We start from the raw sequence: 5,822 nt of genomic DNA, 5'->3' as shown, positions 1-5,822 counted from the left end.
TTGACAATAAATCAAAAAAATCAGCCGGGCGTGGTAGCGCATGCCTTTAATTCCGGGTATTCGGAAGGTTAAGGCAGAAGGATCGCTGGAGCCCAGCAGGTCGAGGCTGCGGTGGCCAGAAGAGGCCACTGCACTCCAGTCTGGGCGACAGAGTGAGACTCCAACTCAAAAAAAAAAAAAAAAAAAAGAAGTTGGGGACAAGAGGTCTGCATAAGAGGTAAATAGATAGCTTTAAAGAATTAGATTAAATTAGATTTAATGTGCTGGGCACGGTGGCTCATGTCTATAGTCATAGCACTTTGGGAGGCCGAAGTGAGAGGATTGCCCGAACCCACAGGTTCGAGAGCAGCTAACGTGTTTTTGGAAAGCAACTCAGATCTTTATACTCAAGAGGTCTTAATCCGTGGTGTCATTACCCTGGTTGAGCTGTGGTTGCTACAATTAGCTGCTCACTATTAGTGCTGGACACAAAAGTACTACGTTAATAAAGGTTGATTATTCCTGCTCTTTTAGCAACTCCTTTTTTACCTGCTGGTTCAGTATAAGAAACCCAAAGTGACCAAAAAGGAAGTTGTAGCTTTAAGTTCAAACTTTCTGTGTCCCAAGTGAGTGGAGCAAATCCTACTTTTACCATTTGTTCCTAGATCCATGTATTCTAACCCTTTGGGATACAAAATAGCATTAGTTCAGCATATACACATCCTAGAGGAATGTACTACCTACCCTAAACCCACAGAGTGTATTCTCCAAGCTGCTGCCTAGGGTAAGCTTTAACAGGCCACTCCAATTCTGCTAGCAACAGCTTTTGGATGATGGAGAATATGGAAACACCAGTGGATTCTGTGACCCTGCTCTCACTGTTATACTTTCTTTGCCATAAACAGAGTCCCTGTTCTGAGGCCATGATGTATGGGATCCCATGATGATAGATCAGGAATTCTGGAAGCCCTATAATAGTGATGCTGTCAGAGGCATTGTGGGTAGAGACAACTCCATTTCTGGAGTAATTGTCAATCCTAGTAAGAATGAATTACTGGCCAGGTGCAGTAGCTCATGCCTGTAATCCCAGCACTTTGGGAGACAGAGGCAAGAGAATTGCCTGAGTCCAGGGGTTCGAGACCAGTCTGGGCAACTTGGCAAGACCTCGTCTCTATAATAAATCAAAAAATTAGCCAGACATGGTGGTGTGTGCCTGTGGTTCCAGCTACCTGGAAGGCTGAGATGGAAGGATCACCCGAGCTCAACAAGTCGAGGGTGTGGTGGCCATGAGTGTGCCACTGTACTCCAGCCTGGGTAACAGAATGAGATTCCTACTCAAAAGAAGAAGAAGAAGAAGAATGAATGAATGAATGAATGAATTGTTCCTGCCTAGGTGACATAGCAAGACCCCATCTCTACAAAAATAAAAAAATTAGCTGGGCGTGGTGGTTGTACCGGTAGTCCCAGCTACTCGGCTGAGGCAGGAGGATTGCATGAGCTCAGGAATTTGAGGTTACAGTGAGCTATGATCACATACCACTGCCTCTCAGCCCAGGTAACAGATCAAGACCCTTTCAAAAAAAAAAAAAAGGAATGAATGAATGAATTGCTGCACAGTTCAGGAAGGAAAGGTTTGGACACCAAGTGGCTGCTGGCTGGTCCCTTCTAGGGATAAAGTAATATTGAGGAATCAGCATCACTCTCTTCTGCTGGCAGTCTGGGCATTCATAAATGGCAATTGCCAGATCAGCACTGGTTAGAAGGAATCCATGTTGGTCCCATGCTACCATGGCCACTCCATTAAGATACCCATTAGGTAATTTAAAAAGATAGTCTAAATTTGGAAAAAGGAACTTTTTAAAACTAAAAAGAGAATCTCATAAATCTATAAAACCTAGCTGGGTGTGGTGACTCAGCCTGTAATTCCAGCACTTTGGGAGGCCAAGGCAAGTGGATTGCTTGAGCCTGCAAGTTCGAGACCAGCCCAGGCAACTTGGTAAGACTTCGTCTCTTACAAGAGATACAAAAAATTAGCCAGGCGTGGTAGCGTGCGCCTATAGTTCCAGCTACTTGGAAGGCTGAGGCAGAAGGATCGTTGGAGCCCAGCAGGTTGACGCTGAGGTGGCTGTGAGCATGCCACTGCACTCCAGCCTGGGTGACGGAATGAGAATCCAACTCAAAAAAAAGAAAAGAAAAGAGAGAGAGACGTTATTCAAGCACTGGGATGGCCAAGGAGAGAGTCTGGCTGACATCCATAGGACAAGTCATCCTGTCCACCTGGATTCTTAGTGCATCCTTTGCGATGTTTTCTCCCTAGCAGATGTTATTATGAGTCACACAATTCTACACACTTTATGCCTATTTCTTTAAAGCTATCCATTTACCTCTTACCCAGACCTCTTGTCCCCAACTTCAATCTTTCTTTTCCATGGCCCTGATTAACCGGACAAAACATTCATCACTGGGAATCCATGTATATCTGTATCTCAGGCCATTTACCCCTCCATACAAAGTGAATGAACAAATATACTGTTCTCATCTACCCACCAGGAGAGTTTTCCTTCATTACTGTCTTTTAGGACCAATTTCTTTATCACTGTCTTTTAGGGCCACCCTTGAGCAAAGTTGTGGGGCAGCATGGTCCATTTTGTATTAGTACCAACATATTATCTAACTGTGAACCAGGCTAAGTTTTTTGCACCCATTTTTGGAGGAATGGAAGGAGAGGCTTCAGTGCAACTGAGGTAAATGACATAAGAGTTTGGGTCACCTGCAGTAATAGTCATGTCTTCTGGTCTTGTTTATACTAATCGTGAGTGTAGTTATTTCCATTGAACAATGGAATGCTTGACCGTATGACATGGTAGACCTTATAGCACTAACATGATTGGGAGCACTGGCTGCACTGACACTGATGTCGCATGATAAGTGCTTTACTTAGGCTCCACGAGGTCCCACTTATACAATAGAAGCTGTTTCTCAAACAGTTATCTAAACGACTAGATAGAAACATATGTAGTTTCTCTTAAACGTTCTTTTTTTATAACATCCTTTAAAAAATGTAAAAACTATTCTTAGCTTATGGGCTGTAAAATAAATAAACAAAACCAAATAATGATGTAAAAAGCAAGCTGAATTTGACTCATGGACCATAGTTTGCTAACTTCTGGTCTAGAACCCTAGAAACATGCTTTAATTCTCCTTTTGAACCATGCAAGAGACACCATACAATGGTATAACCCGCTATGGATTCCTCTGGCCCTATTATATCTACTGCGTCATATGACCCCAGTGGCAAGACAGCTTTCTGTATTGCTTGGGCCTGCTCTGGAGCAAGTCCCTCTCTTGTTATTGGTTTTGCTCAACAGTGAGAGCTTTCCTAATAGCCCCCAAAATGGGTAAAACAGTATTCCTAAGGATGATACATGCTGCCCTCCTAATTGAAAGAGGTCCACCAAGCACCATTTCTTTTCCTGCTGTTCTTAGTGCAAAGCGAAGGAACTTGTCCTGTAACTTTTAGGGGATGCCCCAGATCATGGGACTCCTAAACACTTTTACCAATGTGGTAGTTCCTTAAATCTTCAGGCGTTTCCTCTCTCACTTTCTGGTTTACATACGTATTACTAGGACATTTGGGGCTTTTTATCACTCCCACTCACCAGGTCCAGTTAGTATGATGTTTTCAATATGTTGGACAAGTGTGATGATCCATAGAATGTTAAGAGATTAAGGCCACTGCAGACTATACAATGACAGAGGGCAGGAGAAGTAAAACAAACTTGGGGCAAGACAATAAACGGGTTAGTAGACAATAGAAAATAATGTCTTTCCCACTAAAGACAAACTGGCTTTGACCCTTACTCTTTACAGAGCCATAGACACATATTAATTGCCAGAGCTGTTTTGATATGATCCTTGTGTTGAAGCTTTTTTTTTGGAGTTGGAGTCTCACTCTGTTGCCCAGGCTGGAGTGCAGTGGCACTCTCATGGCCACCGCAGCCTCGACCAGCTAGACTCAGGGGATCCTTCCGCCTCAGCCTTCCAAGTAGCTGGAACTACATGCATGCGCCATCACACTTGGCTAATTTTTTGATTTATTGTAGAGACGAGGTCTTAACAAGTTGCCCAGGCTGGTCTCGAATCCCTGGGCTTAGGCAATCCTCTCACCTCGGCCTCCCAAAGTGCTGGGATCATAGGTGTGAGCCACCATGCCCAGCCTTTTTCCTTTTTTTTAAAGGTGAGGTCTCACTCTGTCACCCAGGCTGGAGGGCAGTGGGGTACAATCACAACTCACAGCAGCCTTGACCTCCTGGGCTCAGATAATCCTTCCACCTCAGCCTTCCGAGTAGCTGAGAATACAGGTGTGCAACACCACACCCAGCTAATTTATTTTTATTTTTGTAGAGATGAGATCTCGCTATATTGCCAGGTGGTTTCAAACCCCTAGGCTCAAGCAATCCTCCTGCCTCAGTTTCCCAAAGTACTGAGATTATTGGTGTGAGCCACTTTGCCCAGTCGCTTGTGCTGAAGTTTTAAAAGAGCCATCTCCAGCCAGGTAGTAGGACCAGCTCCAGGTGTGTTCTTGTCAGAATATTAAATTGGAGTCATGGGCAAGTGCTTTAGTTTCAATAAATTCTCACCTATTTAGCCTTATATTCCATTTCCCTGTTCGAACACTCTCCAGGTACACTGCTTCAGTTTCTTTTGGGACATATTATCCACATCCTGCAATTCTTTTAGTGTGTAATCTACTTTCTCTTGGAGCAAGATAGATATTTCCCCTCCTGGGCTGCTGAGACCTAATCCTGGTAATCAGTTTGAGCCTGGAGGCAGTCAACGATGGCAGTCTTCTTAGGAGGCCTCTGCTTTAGGTAAGATCTTTGCAGGGTCTCCAAGTGAGGAGAAGCGTTTTTCCTTCAGCTAGGGAAGACATTGCTTCTGCTAGCCTGGGGCTTTAGGAGATTCCAGAGTTCAAAAGTCTCATGTTCATCTGTCCCAATAACTTTATCTCAGGTCTCAGAGTCCCACTTTCCTTCTGTCAGCTCCTAACTTTGACTTCAGAATTTGTTGAGGCTTTGAAGCAATGCTACCCTTGCTATTAGTGCCTAGGCCTGCTACCCTAATGTTACAGGGGTTGAGTGTCTTCTGAAATGCTGTCATAGAGAACCTCTTGCTTTCACGACTTAGCTTGAGTTGTCAGTTGGCTTACAGGAGTTTATTCTTCCCCCTCACCCTTAGAGTCTTCCAATGTTAATAAAAAGTGTGAACCTAGGCTGGGTTCGGTGGCTCAGTCTGTAATCTCAGCACTTTGGAAGGCCAAGGCGAGTGGATTGCCTGAGCCAGATTGTCCGAGACCAGCCCGGGCAACTTGGCGAGACCTTATTTCTAATAATAAAATAAAAAATAGCTGGGCGTGGTAGCACGCGCCTGTAGTTCTAGCTACTTGGAAGACTGAGGTGGAAGGATCACTGAAGCCCAGCAGGTTGACGCTGGAGTGGCCGTGAGTGTGCTACTGCACTCCAGCCTGGGCAACAGAGTGAGACTCCAACTCAAAAAAAAAAAAAATAAAGTGTGTACCCACTCTGTTGTCCTTAAAATTACCATTGTCCCATATTCTTCACAACCACAGCGCAACACTTTTCTTTCACCTGCACCATATCCCAATCAACACAGGTGAGATTCTTAGTAAATGTGATCCCAAAGCTGGCCAGAGGTTTTGGCAGCTCCATTCATAAACAGCTATGAAAAAAGAAAAAAACAGCTATGAAGTCTTCATTACCATATAAATGGTAGGTGATGCAATTCCTTTGTAAGGGTCTGCTTTCTAAGGCCTTTTTTTTTTT

Source organism: Carlito syrichta, unplaced genomic scaffold (assembly GCF_000164805.1).
Source record: "Carlito syrichta isolate Samal-C Ts95f unplaced genomic scaffold, Tarsius_syrichta-2.0.1 Scaffold296499, whole genome shotgun sequence".
NCBI lineage: Eukaryota > Metazoa > Chordata > Mammalia > Primates > Tarsiidae > Carlito > Carlito syrichta.
Note: the sequence above shows the minus strand (reverse complement) of the source record.